Source organism: Scyliorhinus canicula, chromosome 3, assembly GCF_902713615.1.
Source record: "Scyliorhinus canicula chromosome 3, sScyCan1.1, whole genome shotgun sequence".
NCBI classification, from domain to species: Eukaryota; Metazoa; Chordata; class Chondrichthyes; order Carcharhiniformes; family Scyliorhinidae; genus Scyliorhinus; species Scyliorhinus canicula.
In genome coordinates, this window is record NC_052148.1 from 145637400 (window position 1) to 145662503 (window position 25104).

Sequence of the window (25104 nt, forward strand, 5' to 3'; positions counted from 1 at the left end):
CCATCAGAGGCACCTCTCCCCAAGATGGTTACCCATCCAACCCTTCTTTATGCGTCTCCCCTTGACCTCAAAAACTCAATCTCCGTCCCCCTCCCCTCGCCAGTATCCCTGATTCCTCCCTGGCCAAAATCCCTGGTCGTTGTAGTCCGGTATCCATCTTCCATTTTCACTAGATTCCTTATAATCCCAGCAACGGCCATTCCTCTCTTCTAGCATGGACTACTCAGTTGTTGAGGACAGGACATTTTGTCCTGGAGGGACAGATATCCCATTTCACTTTGCTAAGGCAGCCCCCAATGTATTATTGTTGCGGGCAGACCTTTTTAAAATTGGTGAGGTGCTGTTTGACTTTTCATCTACAGGTGTGTGAAGGGAATGGGCATGAGGAATACACTTTCCTGCAAAATCCATCCCACTGAGTTCTTGATAAATATTGGGAGTCATGGCTGCTTCTTATGGGCTAGCTATAGGAATGGGAGGTGAACAATATTTGTAACATTGACTATATAACATACCTGCTTACATTACTGCTGGCATGATATAATATTGTGTTTGAATGCATACCCATGGACAGAAAGTGGGGGAGTGAGGAGGAAAACAGGGAGTGAGTCATAGAAGAAAATGGAGTGAGTGAGTGAGTGAGTGAATAGGGAGAGAAGAGAGAACATTAAAAAAGTAATTCTTGGCCTGAATTTTAGAAAGGTGCCACATTTAATTCTTCTCTCCTATCTATATCCACCGCATGTCAAAGGAGACTGTTTGTCTGGCAGTTTGTAAAACTGACCCAAACCCAGGAATTTCCTACTCAGCAGGTTAGTTTTAAATTACAGCCTTTGAGAGCGATTTGCAGCCCGCATCAGCAAGAATAGCGACGCAGGCGCAAAATATGGCGAGAATTGGGAAATGCGAGAGTGCCATGGCAAGTATTGGGAATCTGTGAGCTGGCTGGGAGTGACGTCACCGTGGAGGTGTGATGGCTGTGTTAAGGGGTGCAGTGGGAAACATGAGGAGGAAGACATACCCTGGCTGCACAAAGTAGGTCATTTGCCTTCATTTGGCACTGCAGCCCATCCTGTTATGGATATCTGGCCAATTGCATGTACCGGATGTCATACCTATGCCCACACTTTTCAGAAGTTTGGTGAGAGCTCCCTCCATGAAATGTGGTGCTGTTTTCCCAGAAATTATCCTCTTGACTGGACTTGGAACAAGTGTTGGGTCGGCATTTAAAAGGAGCGTTCCACTGATTACAGAGATTAAAGGCTGGATTCTCCATTTGGGAGACTTATGGGCTGGATTCTCCATTTCAGTGGCTAAGTGCTGCTCAAACGGAGAATTTGTGGCCGTTTTATGACTCAAAAATTGGCGCTGAACCCTCACTGATTCCGGGACCGGTGAGGGGCTGGCAGCAGCGCCGGGTGAAACCCCCGGCTCCTGCGACGAAAACGGTCGGAGAATGGCCGGGTCCTTGGTTGCATATGGGCATGGTGACGACCTGCAGCAGTCATGCCGTGCAATATGACGTCAGTTGTGTGCGGACCCGACCCCCATCCACGACCCCACAGGCCACCCCCTGGCCACCCCCCACCAATCCCCCCAGCACTTGCAAAGGCCACCCCGGCCTACGGCACGGATCCCAGTCAAGTGTGACGGCACTGGACAAGGGAAGAGCATCATGGGAGGACCTGCCAATGACACGCCAATGCGGCATGCAGCGCGTGACGCGATTACGCCACTTCCAAGGGGACAGTCATAGCTGACCGGCGTCAAACCGGCGCTAGCCCCGATTTGGGCGTCAGTAGGATTCTCCCCCAATCACCGATTACAATATCGGCATCGGACAACGGAGAATCCTGCCCTATGTTCTTCCACTGGAGTTGAATTACACTAGTTTTATGGTCTCTTTGTGGTGGTAAAGCAGGACGCAATTCTGTATTCCTTTCCATGCAATTTTATGCATGTCATGGAATGCGAGGAGATTCCTGGGGGAATCCCGATATCTAGAGCGGGCATCCCAATAGTGGAGTCCTGCACTGGCATCCACCCCCCCCCCCCCCCCCCCCACCCACACCATCAATCAGCCATGACCCTCCCCACACCACAAACCGGTCACGATTCACGACTCCTCCCAGCGCAAATCAGCCAAAAGCCTCCACCCCGGCACTGCAAGGCAGTCTCCCAGCCTCAGATGCCTGGGTGCACAACCTACCCACAAGTACAGTGGCCCCTTGGCCCACCGTGTGTCCATCGCGTCAGCTTCACAATTGTAGGGACCACAAGTGAACCTCCCCATGTGATTCCTGGCCGCGGGGACCGGAGAATCATAGGATTCCGTAGTATGGGACGCCGGGCCAGCTAAATAGATGGAAATAGTTGATGACAACATATTCGCATTTATTTCCATGTTCCGGTTCAGGCCCCAGCGAGAGATCAGAGCACGCCGTTCAGGCCGACACCCAATTCTCCGTCCCATTGAGAAATGCATTCTGTGTGTCCCAGAGACAGAAACTCCTGCCCTAAATTTTCCCAGAGTGAACGAATCAGAGGCAAGCCGCCACGAGCACAGTATGAATCATTTCGGAAAAAATTCTGTTGAAGAGGCTGAATATGTGGTGATTTTTCCCACCATCGTGCCAATGGGATTCTCCCTGGTTTTCTCACTGGGACCATGAAATATTTTGAGAAAATATAGGAAAATTCCGTCTATTGTGTTTTACTGTTTGCAGAAAATATTTTGGATTGGGATTTGTTTTCTGTATATTCCGCTTAACATTTAGAGTGGAGTTTCAGATTAGCTTGCCGGTTATATTCATGCTCTGTAGAGCAGCAAAATTGCAATTAATAGCAAATCTTATCAGAGGAGCCCCCAGCCCTTTAAATCTATAAATACTAAGCTAGAGTATTTCATGCTGGTGTTCAGGTTTTGATTTAGACCACACAAATGTAATATTTTTTAGCTATCTCTATTTAAACTGTGAAGATAGAGGTTTACAATATGTGTGCACTTGTGCACAAGTGTGTGCCTGTGTGTGTGTGTACAAGCATATCTGTGCATGCTGGTGTGCAGGTCTGTGTGTGTGTGTACATGTCGGAGATTGGTAGGAACGGAACCCCTAATGCCAGCCAGTGGAAGATATTAAAAGGTGATCTTCCCCCTGGTGACTAATAATGAGCTGGATGTTAGCATGTACTAGATGCTGTGGTATGAAGAGGCAAGAGTTCAGCTCCTTTTGCACCAACACACCTTTAATGGTTCAAACTCACTCTGCACAGAACTCTACAGATCATCACAAGGTCCAGAGTCCACCTGAAGCCCCTTTACATATCAGTGTCAATCATTGAACATTTAATATAAATGAGACAACTAATTGCAATGTCTCTTTACCCATTACTTAACACTGGATGCTCGTTCATATCAAGGTCAGGGGTTAACCTTAGGATATACGGCACAGGAACAGGTCATTCAGCCTAACCAGTCCATGCTGCTATTTATGTTCCACTCAAACCTCTTCCCATCATTCGTCATCTAAATCTATCAATGTAACCATTTATTCCCAACTCACTCATATGTCTCCCTTGTCCTTAAATTCATCTATACGATTCACTTCCCGTACCAGCCTCCCTGAACAGGCACTGGAATGCGGCTACTAGAGTCCTTCCACAGTAACTTCATTTGAAGTCTACTTGTGCCAATAAGCGATTTTCATCTTTACCCACTCCCTGTGATACTGCACTCCACATTCTCAGCACTTTTTGGGTAAAGAAGTTTCTTCTGAATTCTCTAATGGATTCCTTTGTGACTAGCTGACTTGGTGGCCTCTCGTTATGCTCTTCCCAACAAGAGGAAACATTATCTCGATATCCACTCTATCAAAACCTTTTATAATTTTCAAGGTCTCTGTTTGGTCACATCCTCCGCCTTCTCTTTTCAAGAACAAAGAGACCCAGTCTGCCAATCCGTTTCTGAAATGTATACCCACACATTTCTGCTATCATCCTTGTACATATTCTCTGCACCCACCCCAATAGCTCAATATCTTTATAATAATATGGAGACCTGAACTGCATCAGTACTGGGAGTGCATCGAACCAAGGTTTGGTACTGGTTTAATATAACATCCCTTCTTTTTAATTCTATCCCTCTAGATATTAAGTCTCGTGTTTTTTACTTTTTCCAGGAAGTGGGAGCACAAAGTGAGACTGCTCAGAGACTTAACTTGTTAATATTTTTGTTCTGCACATTACTAATTAGTTGACTAATTAAATAAACAAGGTTAGACAGACATGGCAGGGAAGTTGGTGAGCTGTGACTGCAACGAGATTTGCGGTCAGTGTCTATAGCTTGAACCACTTCAGCTCAGAGTCACTGAGCTGGGGTCTGAGTTGCAAACACTGTGGACATTGGGATGGGAGACAGTTGCCTGGACACTTTGTTCCAGGAGGCAATCACACCCCTTTGATTAGGTAGAATTTATAAATTGGTCAACAGTCAGGGACAAGAGGTTGTGACTGCGAGTTAAGCAGGTAAATGGAACCGGCATGGGGCAGCAGGGTAGCATGGTGGTTAGCATAAATGCTTCACAGCTCCAGGGTCCCAGGTTCGATTCCCGGCTGGGTCACTGTCTGTGTGGAGTCTGCACGTCCTCCCCCTGTGTGCGTGGGTTTCCTCCGGGTGCTCCGGTTTCCTCCCACAGTCCAAAGATGTGCGGGTTAGGTGGATTGGCCATGCTAAATTGCCCGTAGTGTCCTAATAAAAAAAAAGTAAGGTTAAGGGGGGTGTTGTTGGGTTACGGGTATAGGGTGATCATGGCTCGGCACAACATTGAGGGCCGAAGGGCCTGTTCTATGCTGTACTGTTCTATCTATGTAGTAATGGAGGCAGCACAGCCGCTGACTTTGTCCAAAAGGTATGGGTGCTTGCCACCTGAGGGGAAATATTGCAGGGTGGCTGAGCAGACTGAACCTGCAGCCAGGGTGCAGGAAGCCATTCAAGTGGAGGTAACGGGCAGGGATGTGGGAGTGATATAGGGGACAGTCAAGGGGATAGACACTATTCTCTATAACCACAGCCAGGAGCTCCAAATGTTGTGTTGTCTGCCCGGTGCCAGGTTTAAAGATATTCAATCACCGTGGGAGAAAAACCTGACGTATTGGGGTTCTGGGGGATGGGGGGGAGCAGTGTGGTGGATGGTGATGGCAGAAATCCAGTTGCTGTGGTCCACGTTGGAAACAACATCATAGATAGAACTAGGAATGATATTCTGCTGAGAGGGATTGAGGAGTTAGGGTCAAATCAAAATGCAGAAGATCAAAGGTAATCAATTCTAGGTTGTTACATGAGCTATGTGCTAATTGGCATAGGATCAAACAGATTAAAAAAATAAACTGTGACTAACTTAAAGAGAGGTGTGGGAAAAGGGACTTTACATGGTCTCGTACTCGGAAGAGAGAGCCGTTCCATTGGGATGAACTCTCCTTAAAATGGGCTGCGGTAAGTGTCCTGTCCAATCAGAAACTAGGGCTGTGGATAGGACTTTGAAATAATGGGGTGGGGGAGGGGTAATATAAAGGGTCACTTAAAAGCAGTGAGAGAAAATATTATTATGGGGAATGAGGAAATGACAGTCATTGAACAAATATTTTGTGTTCATCTTCACGGTTGAAGACAAAGGTTGCGTACCATGAATAAAGTAATATGTACCAGAAATAGAGTAACCTCGGTGCTAACAAGAGTGAGGAAATTAAGATAATTAATATCAGCAGAGACCAAATACTGGAGAAACCTAAGTCACAACAATCCCACAACACTCGAGGACTTGATGACATGCATCTTAGTGTTCTTGGAAAAATGCTTGAAACTATAGCTAAGGAAGTCATAAGTCATAAGGCATTTAGAAAAAGCAGGGTATGAACAGGCATAATTAACACTGTTTTATGAAAGCAAAATCAGTTTTGACAAATTTATTAGACGTTTTTGATCATGTAACTAATAGGGTTGATAAAGGTGAACCAGTAGATGTAGTGTACCTGGATTTCCGAAAGGCATTCAATAAGGTGCTACATAAAAGGTAAACAAGCAAAATAAGGGCTCATGTAATTGGGGATAATATTAGCATGGATAAAGGATCAGTTAACAAACAGGCAGCAAAGTGTAGTGTCGGAATAAATAGAGCATTCTCAAGCCTGTAGATCGTGACTAGTGGAGTGTCACAGGGATCAGAACTGGGGCCTCAGACATTTAAAATCAATATTAATGACTTAGGTGAAGCGAGACTAATGGATCTAGGTTTTCTGTCACTACAAAGCCAGGTTCAAATGTAAGCTGTGGAGGCACTGAGAAGTTGAAAAGAGCTACAGACAGGTTAAGTGAGTGGGCAACAATATGGCAGATGAGAGTATAATGTGGAAAAGTGTGAGGTTATTCACTTTGGACGTAAGAATAGAAAAGCAGAATACTTCTTTAAAAGGAGTGAAACTTGTAAATGTTGATGTTCAGAGAGACTTGGGTGTGCACGTACAAGGAACAAGGCCATTCAACATGCATTTATATCAAGTAATTAGGAAGGCAAATGGCATGATGGCCTTTATCGTAAGGGGGGAACTGGAGTACAGGGTCACAGAGGTCTTTCAATAGTTGTACAAGCTTTAGTGAGAGACCTTTGTGTGCAGTTTTGGTCTCCATATTTAAGAACGGTTATACTTGAATTGGGAGCAGTACAGTGAAGGTTGAAGAACTTTCTGTTGGTTTGTTGGTTAACCAATTTGTTGGTTAAGAAATGTGGGAACCAGGAGGTAATATAAGATAGGAATGCCAAGGTGCCCAGAACACTGGGACAGAGAGTAATTAAGTTTAAACCAGGGTTACTGTGCAGCTATCTGGATGCACAGAGTGTGGGAAATAAGATTGATGAGTTCCAGGCACAGATTGCCACATGGAAATAACAGGCCGAGGAGTGGTGATCACAGTTGGATTGCTATTCGACTTCCTTTTGCTCACATGGAGATGCAGCTGTGCCTTTCTTGCCCCACCTTTTGACTCAGGTCAGGTAAGAAGAGTGCAATGCAGCAGATTCCTGAGGCCACAGTCCGGGATACCAGAGTTGGGGGAAAGGAAGACAAGCCCCTTTTTCAAGGCCACCAGCTACCATAAATCAGATACTTTTAAAGGTCCCAGTCTTTTTGAAAAGCCAGAGAGAAAGTAAGTGTGTCAGGAAATGTGTACGGTGGGTGGGGATGAGGAAATCTATATGGCAGCTGGTCGTAAACATGGAGGATCGTTTATGGGGAGGGCTGTCAGTGGGGGAGGGTCAGGGATAGCCAAGTGGATTGGGGCGTGCTTAGGGGTGGGGGCATTGGAGGATTTGGTTGAGTACTTGTGAGAGAGGGGAGGTGTTGTTGGGGGTGTTGGGAGAGTAGTCGAAGTGGTGGGGCATCGTTGGGTGGGTGAGGGTATAGTTTGGCGTTGGAATATAGTTGGGGGATTGAGAGGGCAGTCGAGTGGGGAAGTTAGTCAAGGATAGGGAGGGTTGTCATGTGGGGAGGGTAGTCAGGGATATGGGGGAATAATCGGCAGGTTGGGAGCTAGTCTGGAGGTGGGGAGGGAATTCTACAGTTGCCCAAGAGTAAAAATGGTTTTAATTCTTCCAACGGTTCCTGATTAACTATACTGGTAAAACAGAAGTATCCAAAACCATCAATTTATATTAGAGTATTGAATGGCTCCCAGTTCAGAGTGTCCATTGGAAGTTTACTAATCTGGGACGGGATTCTCCCCTACCCGGCGTGACGGGGGGGTCCCGGTGTAGGGGATTGGCGCCAACCACTCCGGGGTCGGGCCTCCCCAAAGGTGGGGAATTCTCCCCACCTTTGGGGGCTAGCCCCGCGCCGGAGCGGTTGGCACCAGAAGACTGGCGCAAAAAACCGGCGCCCCCGGCAGCGGGGCTGGTCGAAAGGCTTTCGCCGGTCGGTGCATGCGCCGGCGGTGACGTCAGCGGCCAGCTGCCGCTGACGTCACCACTGGCGCATTCGCGATGTGGGCTTCTTTTCCGCTTCCGCCATGGCGGAGGCCGTGGCGGCCGCGGAAGGAGAAAGAGTGCACCCAGGGCACTGGCCCGGAGTCTATGTGGGGGGTCCCGATCATGGGCCTGGCCACCGTGGGGGCACCCCCAGGGTCCGATCACCCCCTGCCCCCCCCAGGACCCCGGGCGCCCGCTCGCGCTGCCGATCCCGCCGCCACCAAAGGTGGTTCAAACCTCGGTGGCGGGAAAGGCCTCCCAGCGGCGGGACTTCGGCCCATCCGGGCTGGAGAATCACCGCAGGGGCCTCGGCAATAGGAGTGGCGAGATTCCCGCCACCGCCACTTCCCGGGTGGCGGAGAATCTCTGTCACGGCGGGGGCGGGATTTCTGGCGGCCCCAGGCGATTCTCCGACCCTGCTGGGGGTCGGAGAATTTTGCCCGTCTTTCCCGTGCTGTTCTGGGGCGGGATTTTCCCCTACCCGGCGTGACGGGGGGTCCCGGCGTAGGGGAGTGGAGCCAACCACTCCGGGGTCGGGCCTCCCCAACGGTGGGGAATTCTCCGCACCTTTGGGGGCTAGCCCCGCGCCGGAGCGGTTGGCACCAGAAGACTGGCGCAAAAAACCGGCGCCCCCGGCAGCGGGGCTGGCCGAAAGGCTTTCGCCGGTCAGCGCATGCGCCGGCGGTGACGTCAGCGGCCAGCTGCCGGTGACATCACCACCGGCGTATGCGCAATGTGGGTTTCTCTTCCGCTTCCGCCATGGCGGAGGCCGTGGTGGCCGCGGAGGAGAAAGAGTGCACCCAGGGCACTGGCCCGGAGTCTGAGCGGGGGGCCCCGATCATGGGCCAGGCCACCGTGGGGGCACCCCCTGGGGTCCGATCGTCCCCCGCCCCCCCCCCAGGACCCCGGGGCCCGCTCGCGCCGCCGATCCCGCCGCCACCAGAGGTGGTTCAAACCTCGGCGGCGGGAGAGGTCTCCCAGCGGCGGGTCTTCGGCCCATCCGGGCCGGAGAATCACCGCAGGGGCCTCGGCAATAGGAGTGGCAAGATTCCCGCCACCGCCACTTCCGGGTGGCGGAGAATCTCTGCCACAGCGGGGGCCGGATTTCTGGCGGCCCCAGGCGATTCTCCGACCCTGCTGGGGGTCGGAGAACCCCTTGTGTGGGAACTTTCAGGGGAGGCCGCATCTTCTATGATACATCCAGGTACGACCCTCCAAAGATCAGAAGTTATGGACTCATCATGTTGTGACTGTAACAGAGAACTGGCTCAAAGAAGAACAGTGAATTAAATATTCTTGGTTACAAGGTGTTCACAAAATATAGGAAAAATAAGAAAAGGGGGTGGGGTGGGAGCATTAATTAAGAAGAGCATTGCAATCCTGGGAAAAGTGCATGTCCCAGAGGGGCTAAGGATTGAGTCTATTTGGCTGGAGCGGAAGAACAAAAAAAGGTGCAATTATGTAGCTCGAGGCGGAGGAGGTTATTGAGAGGAGTTATAGGGAGGTAGTCACACCTCAGGTAAAAGAAGAAAGTAGATGGGTAACCGTCAGGGGAGGGAGAGGGAACCGGCAGGCAGTGCAGGGATCCCCTGTGGTCGTTCCCCTCTATAACAAGTATACCGTTTTGGATACTGTTGCGGGGGACGACTTACCAGGGGTAAGCAATAGGGTGCAGGTCTCTGGCACAGAGTCTGTCCCTGTTGCTCAGACGGGAAGGGAGAAGAGGAACAGAGCACTTGTCATTGGGGACTCCATAGTTAGAGGAACAGACAGGAGGTTCTGTGGGAACGAAAGAGACTCACGGTTGGTATGTTGCCTCCCAGGTGCCAGGGTTCGTGATGTCTCTGATCGTGTTTTTGGGATCCTTAAGGGAGAGGGGGAGCAGCCCCAAGTCGTGGTCCACATAGGTACCAACGACATAGGTAGGAAGAGAGATGGGGATTTGAGACAGAAATTCAGGGAGCTAGGGTGGAAGCTGAGAGCTAGAACAAACAGAGTTGTTATCTCTGGGTTGTTACCCGTGCCACGTGCTAGCGAAGTGAGAAATAAGGAGAGAGAGGAGTTGAACACGTGGCTACAGGGATGGTGCAGGAGGGAGGGTTTTGGTTTCCTGGATAATTGGGGCTCATTCTGGGGTAGGTGGGACCTCTACAAACAGGATGGTCTTCACCTGAACCAGAGGGGTACCAATATCCTGGGGGGGAGATTTGCTAGTGCTCTTCGGGGGGGTTTAAACTAATTCAGCAGGGGGATGGGAACCTAAATTGTAGTCCCAGTGTACAGGATGTTGAGAGTAGTGAGGTCAGGGATAGGGTTAAAAGTTCGAAAGAGGGCACCGGCAAGCAGGACGCTGGTTTGAAGTGTGTCTACTTCAACGCCAGGAGCATCCGGAATAAGGTGGGTGAGCTTGCAGCATGGGTTGGTACCTGGGATCTCGATGTTGTGGCGATTTCGGAGACATGGGTAGAGCAGGGACAGGAATGGTTGTTGCAGGTTCCAGGATTTAGATGTTTCTGTAAGAACAGAGAAGATGGTAAAAGAGGGGGGGGTGTGGCATTGTTAATCAAGGAAAGTATTACGGCGGTAGGAAGGACGCTTGAGGACTCGTCTACTGAGGCAGTATGGGCCGAGGTTAGGAACAGTAGAGGAGAGGTCACCCTGTTGGGAGTTGTCTATAGACCTCCGAATAGTCCCAGAGATGTCGAGGAAAGGATTGCAAAGATGATTCTTGACAGGAGCGAGAGTAACAGGGTAGTTGTTATGGGGGACTTTAACTTTCCAAATATTGACTGGAAATACTATAGTTCGAGTACTATAGATGGGTCAGTTTTTGTGCAGTGTGTGCAGGAGGGTTTTCTGACACAGTATGTAGACAGACCAACAAGGGGCGAGGCCACATTGGATTTGGTACTGGGTAATGAACCCGGCCAGGTGTTAGATTTAGATGTAGGTGAGCACTTTGGTGATAGTGATCACAACTCGGTTATGTTTACTTTAGCAATGGGCAGGGATAGGTATATACCGCAAGGCAAGAATTATAGCTGGGGGAAAGGCAATTATGATGCTATTCGGCAAGATTTAGGAGGTATAGGATGGAGAAGGAAACTGCAGGGGATGGGTACAATCGAAATGTGGAGCTTTTTCAAGGAACAGCTACTGCGTGTCCTTGATAAGTATGTACCTGTCAGGCAGGGAGGAAGTTGTCGAGCAAGGGAGCCGTGGTTTACTAAGGAAGTTGAAGCACTTGTCAAGAGGAAGAAGAAGGCTTATGTTAGGATGAGACATGAAGGCTCAGTTAGGGCACTTGAGAGTTACAAGTTAGCCAGGAAGGACCTAAAGGGAGAGTTAAGAAGAGCGAGGAGAGGACACGAAAAGTCGTTGGCGGATAGGATCAAGGAAAACCCAAAGGCTTTCTATAGGTATATCAGGAACAAAAGAATGACTCGAGTAAGATTAGGGCCAATCAAGGATAGTAGTGGAAAGTTGTGTGTGGAATCAGAGGAGATAGGGGAAGCATTAAATGGATATTTTTCGTCAGTGTTTACACTGGAGAAAGACAATGTTGTCGAGGAGAACACTCAGGTTCAGTCGACCAGGCTAGATGGAATTGAGGTTCAAAAGGAGGAGGTGTTAGCAATTTTAGAAAATGTCAAAATAGATAAGTCCCCTGGGCCAGATGGGATTTATCCTAGGATTCTCTGGGAAGCCAGGGAGGAGATTGCAGAGCCTTTGTCCTTGATATTTATGTCGTCTTTGTCGACAGGAATAGTGCCGGAAGACTGGAGGATAGCAAATGTTGTCCCCTTGTTCAAGAAGGGGAGTAGAGACAACCCTGGTAATTATAGACCTGTGAGCCTTACTTCGGTTGTGGGTAAAATGTTGGAAAAGGTTATAAGAGATAGGGTTTATAATCATCTTGAAAAGAACAAGTTGATTAGCGATACTCAACACGGTTTTGTGAAGGGTAGGTCATGTCTCACAAACCTTATTGAGTTTTTTGAGAAGGTGACCAAACAGGTGGATCAGGGTAAAGCTGTTGATGTGGTGTATATGGATTTCAGTAAGGCGTTTGATAAGGTTCCCCACGGTAGGCTATTGCAGAAAATAAGGAAGTATGGAATTGAAGGTGATTTAGCGGTTTGGATCAGTAATTGGCTAGCTGAAAGAAGACAGAGGGTGGTGGTTGATGGCAAATGTTCATCCTGGAGTTCAGTTACTAGTGGTGTACCGCAAGGATCTGTTTTGGGGCCACTGCTGTTTGTCATTTTTATAAATGACCTGGAAGAGGGTGTAGAAGGATGGGTTAGTAAATTTGCAGATGACACGAAGGTCGGTGGAGTTGTGGATAGTGCTGAAGGATGTTATAGGATACAGAGGGACATAGATAAGCTGCAGAGCTGGGCTGAGAGGTGGCAGATGGAGTTTAATGCGGAAAAGTGTGAGGTGGTTCACTTTGGAAGGAGTAACAGGAATGCAGAGTACTGGGCTAATGGCAAGATTCTTGGTAGTGTAGATGAACAGAGAGATCTCGGCATCCAGGTACATAAATCCTTGAAAGTTGCCACCCAGGTTAATAGGGCTGTTAAGAAGGCATATGGTGTGCTAGCCTTTATAAGCAGGGGGATTGAGTTTCGGAACCACAGGGTCATGCTGCAGCTGTACATAACTCTGGTGCGGCCACACCTGGAGTACTGCGTGCAGTTCTGGTCACCACATTATAGGAAGGATGTGGAAGCTTTGGAAAGGGTTCAGAGGAGATTTACTAGGATGTTGCCTGGTATGGAGGGAAGGTCTTACGAGGAAAGGCTCAGGGAATTGAGGTTGTTTTCGTTAGAGAGGAGAAGGCTGAGAGGTGACTTAATAGAGACATATAAGATAGTCAGAGGGTTAGATAGGGTGGACAGTGAGAGTCTTTTTCCTCGGATGGTGATGACCAACACGAGGGGACATAGCTTTAAATTGAGGGGTGAGAGATATAGGACAGATGTCAGAGGCAGTTTCTTTACTCAGAGAGTAGTAGGGGTGTGGAACGCCCTGCCTGCAACAGTAGTAGACTCGCCAACTTTAAGGGCATTTAAGTGGTCACTGGATAGACATATGGATGAAAATGGAATAGTGTAGGTCAGATAGGCTTCAGATGGTTTCACAGGTCGGCGCAACATCGAGGGCCGAAGGGCCCGTACTGCGCTGTAGTGTTCTATGTTCTATGTTCTATGTAATATCATCCATAGGTCACCAGATAGTGGGAGGAATGTGCAGAAACAGATTTGCAAGGAAATTGCAGAGAGTTGCAAGAATTATACACTGTCCATAATGAGGGTCATTAATTATCTGAATATAAACTGGGACAACAGTAGTGTAAAAGGCAAGAGCGTGTTCAGGGAAATTTTCTACAGCCGCATGTTTTCAGTCCAAAAAGAAATGAGGCACTGCTGGACCTGGTTCCCTGGAGTGAGACGATGAGCCAAATGGATCAAGTGTGAGGAGAAGAACATTTCGGGAACAGTGATCATTGTAGTATAGGGTTTAGGTTAGCAAAGGAAAAGGACAAAGAACAATCCAGAGTTGGAAAAATAAACATGGAAAAAATAAAAATAAAAAATAAGTTCATTGGAATGAGAACAGAGCTGGGCCAAATAAATTGGAGTCAAAGTTTGGCAGGAAAAAGCAATAGCTTATCAATGGGTTACCTTCAAGGATGCGACAATTCGGCCATAGTCAAGATATAATCCCTCGAAAGGAAAAGGCAGGGCAAAAAAATCCAGAGCTCCCTGGATGAATAAGAGATAAAGATTAAGATAAAAAAGAAAAAGTGTGCTTATGACCAGGTTAAAGTCCAACAGGATTGTTTTGAATCACTAGCTTTTATCAATGGAGAACCAGGCTGAATATAAAAGGTTCAACAGGAGGTGAAAAAGCAAAAAGAGACTATGAAAGGAAACCCGCTGTTAAATGGAAAGGGAATTCCAAAGTCTTGCATAGGCATGTCAATTATAAAAGAGTGGTACAAGGAAAAGAAGGACTGACTAGGAGCAAAAAGGAGATTTACAGATTAAAGCCAAGGGCATAGCTGATGTAGTGTATTGGGCTTTACCAAGGAGGAAGATGCGAGCCAGGTCATGGAGAAAGAGGGGTAATCAATACACTAGAAGGATTTAAAATTTAAAACAGAATGTATTGAACAGGCCGGCTGTATTTAAAGTTCCTGAGGCACGATGAACGGAAGAGATGGATCCAAGGATACTAAGGGAAGTAAAAGTGGAAATTGCAGAGGCTCTGGCTGTAATTTTTCAATCTTCCTTAGATACGAGGTTGGTGCCAGAGGTCTGGAGAATTGCAAATCTTAAATCTTTGTTCAAAAAAGGGTGTAAAGATAAGCCCAGCAACTACACAATCAGTCCATTTAGTTACCGAGACAAATGAAAGTTAATTAAGGAAAACCAGCATGGAGTGATCAAGGAAAATTATGTTTGGCGAACTTGCTGGAGGTTTCTGAAGAGTTAAGCCACAATCAGATTAGCCATGATTTTATCAAATGGTGGAGCAGGCTCAAGGGGTTGAATGGTTTTCTCCTGCTCCTAATCTCTTTGTTCGCATGCTCATAGATGTATGTACATAAATTATGAAAGGTAGCAGGACAGATTGAGAGAGCAATTAATAAAGCATACAGTGTGCTATGTCAATGTTAGAAATTCTGGCCCCTTTAAGAGTAAACCAGGACCAGCCTCACAGTGAATTGAGAGTGGGTGATGCTCATTGAAGCTTGTAGATTGGAGCTGGGTTCCCCAGGATACCTGTTTCTGGGCAGGGATCCAGAATGATAGAGTGTCAACTGGTGTGCATGTGTGTGGACACGCACACATGGCAATTCATCTATTTAACATACTAGGCTTTATTTTTTAATAATAAATTTGGAGCACCCAATTCATTTTTTCCAATTAAGGGGCAATTTAGAGTGGCCAATCCACCTAGCTTGCACATCTTTGGGATGTGGGGACGAAACCCACGCAAACACAGGGAGAATGTGCAAACTCCATGTGGCAAGATTCTTGGTAGTGTCGATGAACAGAGAGATCTCGGCATCCAGGTACATAAATCCCTGAAAGTTGCCACCCAGGTTAATAGGGCTGTTAAGAAGGCATATGGTGTGCTAGCCTTTATCAGTAGGGGGATTGAGTTTCGGAGTCACAAGGTCATGCTGCAGCTGTACATAACTCTGGTGCGGCCGCTTCTGGAGTACTGCGTGCAGTTCTGGTCACCACATTATAGGAAGGATGTGGAAGCTTTGGAAAGGGTTCAGAGGAGAATTATTAGGATGTTGCCTGGTATGGAGGGAAGGTCTTACGAGGAAAGGCTCAGGGACTTGAGGTTGTTTTCGTTAGAGAGGAGAAGGCTGAGAGGTGACTTAATAGAGACATATAAGATAGTCAGAGGGTTAGATAGGGTGGACAGTGAGAGTCTCTTTCCTCGGATGGTGATGACCAACATGAGGGGACATAGCTTTAAATTGAGGGGTGGTAGATATAGGACAGATGTCAGAGGCAGTTTCTTTACTCAGAGAGTAGTAGGGGTGTGGAACGCTCTGCCTGCAACAGTAGTAGACTCGCCAACTTTAAGGGCATTTAAGTGGTCACTGGAAAGACATATGGATGAAAATGGAATAGTGTAGGTCAGATAGGCTTCAGATGGTTTCACAGGTCGGCGCAACATCAAGGGCCGAAGGGCCCGTACTGCGCTGTAATGTTCTATGTTCTATGTTCTATGTTCCACACGGACAGTGACCCAGAGCTGGGATCTAACCTGAGACCTCGGCACCGTGAGGCAGCAGGGCTAACCCACTGCGCTACCGTGCTGCCATACTAGACTTTTTAAATATTGGCATAGAGCACAAGAACAAGGAGATTATGTTGAACTTGTATAAAACACTGATTTTGCCTCAACTAGAGTATTGTGTCCTGTTCGGAGCAGTGAAATTCAGGAAAGATTAGACAGGATGCAGAAAAGACTCACTAGAATGGTTACAGAGATGAGGCGCGGGATTCTCTGACCCCAGGCCAGGTTGGAGAATCAACACCGGCCTCTCCACATCATGGAATGGATCGGTTTGACATACATTCAACATCACATTTCAGGCCGTATTTAAAACATCCAGGGAAGTGTGAGAAACCGGCTGCTCATCAGGAAGCTCATTGCAGAAACAAATTTAAATTTGGGCAGTTGTGCCTCAGGGCAGCACGGTAGCCTTGTGGTTAGCACAATTGCTTCACAGCTCCAGGGTCCCAGGTTCGATTCCGGCTTGGGTCACTGTCTGTGTCGAGTCTGCACATCCTCCCAGTGTGTGTGTGGGTTTCCTCCGGGTGCTCCGGTTTCCTCCCACAGTCCAAAGATGTGCAGGTTAGGTGGATTGGCCATGATAAATTGCCCGTAGTGTTGGGTGGGGTTACTGGGTTATGGGGATAAGGTGGAGGTGTTGACCTTGGGTAGGGTGCTCTTTCCAAGAGCCGGTGCAAATGGGCCGAATGGCCTCCTTCTGCACTGTAAATTCTATGATTAGACAATCAGCCATAATATTTATTTCCTTGCATGGAAGAAAAGTCAATAGCACATGAAAACCTGCAAGAGAAATCCAAATGTTGAAAGTCCAGAAGTGCATTTCTGAAGGGGGCCTGAAAAATATTCTTTTGAGAGGTTTTACATTTTTATAATAAAAATAATGCATTGTGATTAATTTTAAGCTGGCTTTAACTCAACGCTTGATATATTTTTAATCAAAGAAAAAACTTTAGTCTGCGGGAAGTGTGACCTCCCTTGATACTCCTTCCTACACTTTCAACTGTTTTGTACAGCTGAAGACAGTAATATGTTTGACAATTCCCTTCTTTTATTACAGACAAAACATTAACTTTAAATATCCTAACCAATAAAGCATTAATTTTAAAGCCCCGAACCAGCCATGTAGAGCAGTGCAGGTGAGCGCTGCATCCCTAACTTGACGTGGACAGACTTAATGAAAAATCATGAAAATGGCACCTCCAAACTTCTCAGGTTTTCCAATACAGCTTTCGTTCCTTCTAACTCTAATATCTACCTTCTATTTTTAAAAGTTGAGGCTCTCTTCCTGTTGCATGCAATCTGTACTTCATACTTTAGTGACACATTTATATTTTTCAAACTCATTTGCGGGATTTAAATGTTTCTGGCAAGCCCAGCCTTAATTGTTGATCCTCCCTAAGTTAAAAATAATAATAATTTACGGGATGCAGGCATCGCTGGTTAGGACAGCATTTCTTGCACATCCCTAGTTGCCCTTCAGAAGGTGGTGATGAGCTGCTTTCTTGAACACCTGGAATCCCTGAGGTGCAAGTACAACAACAGTGCTGTTAGGGAGGGAGTTCCAGAATTTTGCCCCAGCGACAGTGAAGGAACGGTGATATATATCCAAGCCAGGGTGAAGTCGGGGTGGTGAGTGACATGGAGGGGAACCTCCAGGTGGTGGGGTTGCCAGGTAACCTGCTGCTCTTGTCCTTCTAGATGGTAGCGGTCATGGGTTTGGAAGGTGCTGCTTCAGGCATCTTGGTGAGTTACTACAGTGCATCTTGTAAATGGTACACCTTTGAGAAGATGGTGATAAGCTGAACTTTTGAATTGTTGTTGCCCATGAAGCGTAGGTAGACCCATAGTGTTGTTAATAAGAGACCATGCAGAAAGTTCCAATTCAGGAAGGTTTGTGTCTTGGGGAAGAACGTGTAGTGTTCCCATGTATCTGCTGCCCATGCCTTTCTAGGTGGTAGAGGTCACAGGTTTGCAAGGTGCTACTGATGGAGCCTTAGTGAGTTATTGCACTTCGTTTTGTACATGGTGCACACTGTGCCAGTGGTGAAGGGAATGAATGTTTATGGTGGTGTATGGGGAGTGAACAAACAAATTGCTTAGTCCTGGGTGGTGTCGAACGTCTTGAATGTTGCTAGAGCTGCAGTCATCAAGCAGGTAAAGAGTAGTCTGGAGAGTCAGGAGGTGAATTGGCTGCCACAAAATTCCCAGCCTCTGACCTGCTGTTGTAGCCACAGTATTAATATGCTTAGTTAAGTTTCTGATCAGTGGTAAGGCTTAAGACATTGATGGTGGGGAACCAGCGATGGCAATGCAAATGAATGCTAAGAGAAATGATTAGATTCTCTTTCTTTGGAGATGATCATTGCCTGGCATTTGAAATGAAATGAAATGAAATGAAAATTGCTTATTGTCACGAGTAGGCTTCAATGAAGTTACTGTGAAAAGCCCCTAGACGCCACATTCCGGCGCCTCTCCGGGGAGGCTGGTACGGGAATCGAACCGTGCTGCTAGCCTGCTTGATCTGCTTTAAAAGCCAGTGATTTAGCCCAGTGAGCTAAACCAGCCCCATACATTAACGATCACTTATTTGCCCAAGCTTGACTGTTGACCAAGTCTTACCATATGTGGGCATGGGGTGCTTCAGTATGTGAGAAGTTATCAATGTTAGTTAACACTACACAATCATTAGTGAACATCCCCAGTAGTTCAGCAAACATATACAAGAGGGCTCATTTACACCACCTTTCACACCAGCCTGTTAATCCGTATGCTCTATGCCCCTTCCCACCCCTCTCACCTTGCCTCAACCATCTTCTGATGTATGTCTTCATATCATCCTCTGACATGTTGGGCACAATCGAATGGCCTTGTTGCACCCGACTTGTGAAGCGATGAGGTCATTAACTCTTGCAAAAGGCCTTTTGCGAGATTTGCGATGCTCGGGACGCCTCACGGAATCTAATGAGGTCTCACGAAACGTCGCAATCTGGATCTCGCCCTCACTGGGCGTGATCCAAATTTGCATAGTTAAGTGAGCAGTTAGATTCACTTAAATATGTCTGCACTGGATTCTCATAAGGCCCGGGATCGAACACCAGTCCCTAGGAGACATCGCCATGGCGCTTTTGGACCAGGCAGTGCAATGTGGACCCGGTGTAATGGCACCTGGGGAGGTCTCCCAGGCCAACGGAAGCCACCAGGGCATCAGGCTCTGGGCAGCGTGATAACCCAGCACTCCCACTGGAACCGAGGCACCTTTGCACTGCAAGCCTGGCACCAAGGCATTTCCACCTGTGGACCCTGTCAGTGCCAGAGGTACCCAGCCCTTCTGAGGTGGGGTGACGGGGTGCTAGAGGCCCCCCTAACAAGTACTTTGGGACACTGGGGGTATCTGCAGGTTGAGGTGTGAGATCCAGAGATTGGGGCAGCATTAGAAAATGGCACCCCAATCTCTTCCTACACTCACGAGCGGTGCGACCTCGGTGTGGCATTCCTCACCAAGTCCACAAAAAAACCAGAGTCCCATTTGATAGCGTGGTCGTTCTCTGCACTGCAGGCATCGAGAAACACACCGCGAAATGCACCCGTTTGTTTCCTTTTAAGAAATGAAATGAAATGAAAATCATTTATTGTCACAAGAAGGCTTCAAATGAAGTTACTGTGAAAAGCCCGTAGTTGCCAAATTCCGGTTCCTGTTCGGGGAGGCTGGTATGGGAACCGTGCTGCTGGCCTGCCTTGGTCTGCTTTAAAAGCCAGCTATTTAGCCCAGTGTGCTAAACCAGCCCCTGGTCAAGATGCACCTGTTATCTATATAGATCATTTTTCTCAGGCCCCAGGGGAATATTTGCCCTTTTACTAGACATGGAAACAGATTATCAGCTATAAGCTGCAAATGTATCATGCACAATTCAGTTACTGTGTAGTATTTGTGGCCTTTTGTCACATTCCCCTTAAATCACAGCGAACACTTCAACACACAATTGGATCATACGACCTATAATTATTACAAATCCATCATCTTTTCTAATATCAAAAATACACCTTCATCGATTTTTATATTTTGGTTGACCAAATTCATGTTTATTCTGGATGGAATGGATTGAACGAGAGTTATAAAAAATGGAAAATAATGGAAATTAATATTGACAAATCTGTAAGATCTGATATGTATTAAAATAAATCAACAAGAATATTGTACATGCATTTGTCATAATTTTACAATGAAGTTTAGAACCAGGAATTTTGTCTACAGATTATAAAGTGGCAATGTGATTTCATTATTCAGAAAAGTGGAAGGGAGGACTAAACAGGTAACTACAGGTCTGATAGTTTAACTCCAATTGTGAGGACGTTACTGGTGAATGTAGAATTTGACAAGCATTGGATGATCAAAGAGAGTCAGAGTAGATTTGTGAAGAGATGTTTGATTAATCAAGTTGCAGTTTTTGAGGAAGACACTACAAATCCAATTTCCCCTGACATCAGTGGTTACATTGAGGTGGGTGAGTTTCTGAAGACTGTCGGAACCAGTCAATTTTTGAACTTGATGGAAACCTGCTTTGGAGTCTGGATCTCCCAAGGGAACTTAGGTGAATGCACCACTCAGAGGCGAAGAGAGTAATTCCTGGGCAGTGCTAGAGCAGTTCCCGAGAAGTGCTACGAGGCAGTGCAAGGGGGAGGAGATGTTCCAGTGTGAACTCCTTTTACGCAGGGGCTGCCTTTAAAAATGGCACCCTGATCCTCAAGTTGCGAAATTACTGGTGGGGCGGGCCGATCAGAGGTCACTCTGCCAGGGATATGTAGTTGAACCCACACTTGATGTTTTTTTCCAATATACGGTGGAGAAAGCCACCATTGCTGTCAGTCGCTTCAACATGGCTTTACCAGCCAGCTTTCGACCTTTGCAATTTCCTGGAAAATCTCGCCCTTCTTTGATTGAAATTCTATTGAGATTTTGAAAAAAAAGGAATAGAAGGCTGGACATCTGTTCAGCAATTTCAAATTGTTTATTGTATTGAACTTTCTTGGCTTGTTTATTCAGTTCTGCTGTTTAATCCCATTATGAATGCATAGCAGGGTTCAAATTCTTCCTCTTCGATTTAGCTCAGCGTGGGTTATAGACACTGTTGTGGAGGGGACTGTGTGCTTTGTTTGATTGACAGATGTATGAGCTTAAAATAGAATGAAGTGTTTTGAAAAGGATTTTGAATGACTATTTGCATATTTTGACAGATGAAACAAACATTTGAGGTCTAGATTGCTTTCTCAAAGAGAGTTTAAATGCCTGTGTATTACATGAACAATTTTTTGAGCTTCTGAGAAAGGTAATCCTTTTAATTTTTTTAATTTTTTCCAATTAAGGGGAAATTTAGCATGGCCAATCCACCTATCCTGCACATCTTTGGTGTGTGGGGGTGAGACCCATGCAGACACACGGAGAACATGCATACTCCACATGGACAGTGATCCAGGCCGTAATTGAACCCAGATCCTCGGTGTCATCAGATAGCAATGCTAATCACTGCGTCACCATCCCACCCAGGGGGAATATTTTTCAACTGGAATTTGAATAGCTGATTTTATATTTATTTCCTGAGTATTATTTTATGTTTCATGAGTTCTGTACATAGTGGATACTGGTTGAGTGGGTATGGCAGGGGCATATGGAAATGGAGGGGGCATGCGGGTGGATGGTGGTCACGTGTGAGGACTAAGGGGGCCTAACCTCCACGTAGAGAACTGGACTGAGGTCCCAGTGAAAGGAGGCAGGCCTTCTAATCTGGCAGCCTTGGCATCCACCCACCTTCATTTCCACCCTATGTCTGCAACAGGAGGCGATTCTCTTGACTCCAGAACATCTATGGCTTGGAAGACGAAAGTTCCAGGTGAACGAGCTGACTTTCGGAAGTTGGAAACTCGATGTTGAGAAATGGTCTGCCTTTCACTTCCTCACTCAAATAGGAAAATCCTGTATTAAATGTGTGTTCGGCTCCAGGTCACAACTTTGCACCAAACCCCTGAACACTTGACTTTAATACAGCCTCCATTGACAGTCTTTGTAATTTTCTTCATGAACGCAACAATGCTGCACCCTGACCTGCAACTATTCTCTCAGATATTCTGGTCTGTTGTACTAAAGCAGTATAGAGAGGCTTCACTTGACTTATTCCTGGGGTGAAGGTATTACATTTTGAGGAAAGAATGTCTGATTGAGCCTGTGCTTGTTGTAGTTTGTAGGAATTAGCTCGAAGACTTGACAGCGTAAATGCTGAGATGTAGTTTCCCCTTTTGCCGACGGAGGGGGGCAGAGGGTGTCTAGTACTATGGTACAGTACTTTAAAATTAGGAATCTCCCATTTACGATGAGGATACTTTTTTTTCTCTCAGAGGGTGATTAGTCTGTCGAATTCTATTCCCCAGCGAGCAGTGGAGGGAGGTTCACTGAATACATTAAAGGCTGAGTTAGATAGATTTTTGATTGACAAGGGACTCAACGGTTATGGGAGCAGACAGGAAAGTAGAAGTGAGGCCACAATAAGATTAGCCATGATCTCAGTTAATGACAACGCAGTCTCGATGGGTCGAATGGCCTACTTGCATTCTTGTGTTCAGGTGTCATTTGAATTGTATGGGATTCCCTGACCCCACAAACATTGACAGGGTCGACTATAAAGTTCTGAGACAAATGCAGTTTGCAATTTACACAAGTGTTCTGCCCAGCGGGTCTTTAGGGCTAACATTAATAGAGTTCATGTACTTGCATTTATTTTAGTTACACCTACACATATCAAAGAGCGCACCCTGTCTACATTGGATTACAGTTCAGCAGCATGTCAAGACTTCACGTTGTAAAATAAATTCTATATTCTCTTTGACATTTTCTTTATCAGAAATTTATTATTTATTGCCATTATGACCTGTAACAGAAAAATGGGTGGTTCAAAGATAATGCTGTCCAGATTTGATAACGTATCCCTAACTATTGTTTATTGGATTTCACTCCTTTCTTGAAACAGACGGCCTTGTAGAATTGAAGTTTGTTCTCATGGAGATGCATGCCAAGTAGGGGATAATGTTGGCTTTCATGTTGTACTTGCCAATTGCAAGATACAAAGGTGAACATGTTTCAATGAGAATAATGCATTGGCATACATTTTCAACTGAAATGATTGCAAAGGCATTCAGTTAATTCAGTTGGCAACAAACATAATTTTTGTACTAATGTCATGGACTTGACTTGTGCACATCTGGCAGAAAGCAATCTCAGCTTAGTTTAAGGAAAAGAACCATCTGGATATTCCAAAAATTTGAATTTTTAATGAAAACAGTAAAATTCCTCTTGACAATGTGATACATAGATCTTCACTGAATACCACACATAGCTTATTTAGTATACAAATTCTGAATTGAAAATCCACTTAACGATGTTCTCAATGCTATGAAATAAAGTTACTCTGAATCTGAGGAGGTCTTGTGGCACAATGGTAGCATCCCTGCCTTTGAGCTAGTAGCTCTTGGTTCAAGTTCTGCGCCAAGTCTTGATGATTAAGGAACACGGCCAAACAGGTTGAGCATCAACTTGTAAATCCTTGGTCAGGCAACTGCATAAGACAACGACAAACCACTGCACTTCCCAATAACCATGGAGTAACACATGGAAGTCCATGATTGCCAATGCCTTCTTTTTTTTCATTCTTTCATGGGACATAGTGCCTGGAGAGAGAGGAGAGACACCCTGAATATGTCATTGGTCAATATAGTGAGTGGGATTCTCCGGACCCCAGTCACGTGTTTTTCGGCAGCGCCATTCACCGAAGATGGGATTCGATCTACCCATCGCTTGCAAATGGAATTTTCCATTGAAACCATCCCACGCCAACGTAAAACCCATTGCCGGGGGTGCGCTGCCAATGGGAAAAGTGAATCGCATCGACCAGAGAATTACGGCCATTAAATATGTACAACCCAGCTCAGTGAAGTTGGCTATAGTGACCTAGATATTAGACCATGCTTAAGATGGCAACAGCAATGTGCAGCTCATTCCATGCCAGAAATGTGCCACCTGCTATGCTGGCAAAGGATCCCTCATTAGCATTCAGGGAAAACACCCAGGGCAGGTGCTCGGTCTCTTGCATATGGAAATAAAAGGTCAGATGCCTGCTTGCAAAATTGGATTGTTGTTTCTTCAGGTGCTAAGCAGTCAAGTCAGTGGTCCTTAAAAGGAATACAACCAGAAAGAAAACATCAAACTTTTTTCAGAACGTGATTTTACATCTGGGAAAAGTAAAGTTGCACAGTAAATCTACAGGCCACTTTCAGCCACCATCTTCCTATTTCCCTCCCCCATATTTAGGATGAGATTCCCTATTTGGGAGATCACGGGTTGGATTCTCCGCTTGGCGACGCCGAAATCGCGAAACGCGATTGGGCGGAGAATAGTTACTGACGCCAAAATTAGGGTAGGTAAGTGTCATCGTCCGACCCGAGCTCCAGGCATCCTGAGTCTTGGGAGGAGGGCTGGTGTGCGGGCTGCTCTCCCCGTCAGTACTCAGCTATCTGGGGGGCTCCGGCTCTGGCACTGGCTGGGGGACTCCGGATGGACTGGCCCAATTTCCAACAGCCCCTGTAAGACACAAGACAACATGTATGATTAGACAGCGAGCCTGGCGGGGGAGTGGGGGTGGGAGGGGGGTGGGTGAGGGGGATGCGGGGGGGGGGGGGGTGAGGGGTGAGGGGGGTTGGGGTGAGGATGTGAGGGAGTGAGTGGGATTTGGGGTGACGGTGTGAGAGGGGTGAGGGGGGTGAGGAGGGGGGGTGAGGAGGGGGGGGTGCCCACCCACGTGTGATGAGCAACCGCTACTCAGCGGGGTCTCACTTGCTCGCCCGTAACCGCACTCCACCCCCGGCAACATCCTTTTCCTCTGGGCCACGTTCAGGGCCCTCTGCTCGGACACGGTGAGGGGCCACAGTTTTACTGGTCCCCCCCTGACCTTCTACCGCTCCCGGCGGTTGTGCGCGGCCTTCTCCTGGGGTGGGGGTGGGGGTGGGGGTGGGGCAGGGAAACACATAAAACAATGCCGTTAGATGATCTGCCACATGCAGCCAGGGGTTGAGTAGATTGTGGCCTCAGTGGCCAGGGCATCCTGGGTGGGTGCTGGCATATGGGGCAGGGTGGGTGTTCGGCCATCCCCGGGGGATAGGTGCCGGGTTACAGGTGTGCGGGGGGGGGAACGGAGCAGTCAACTCACTCCTGCTG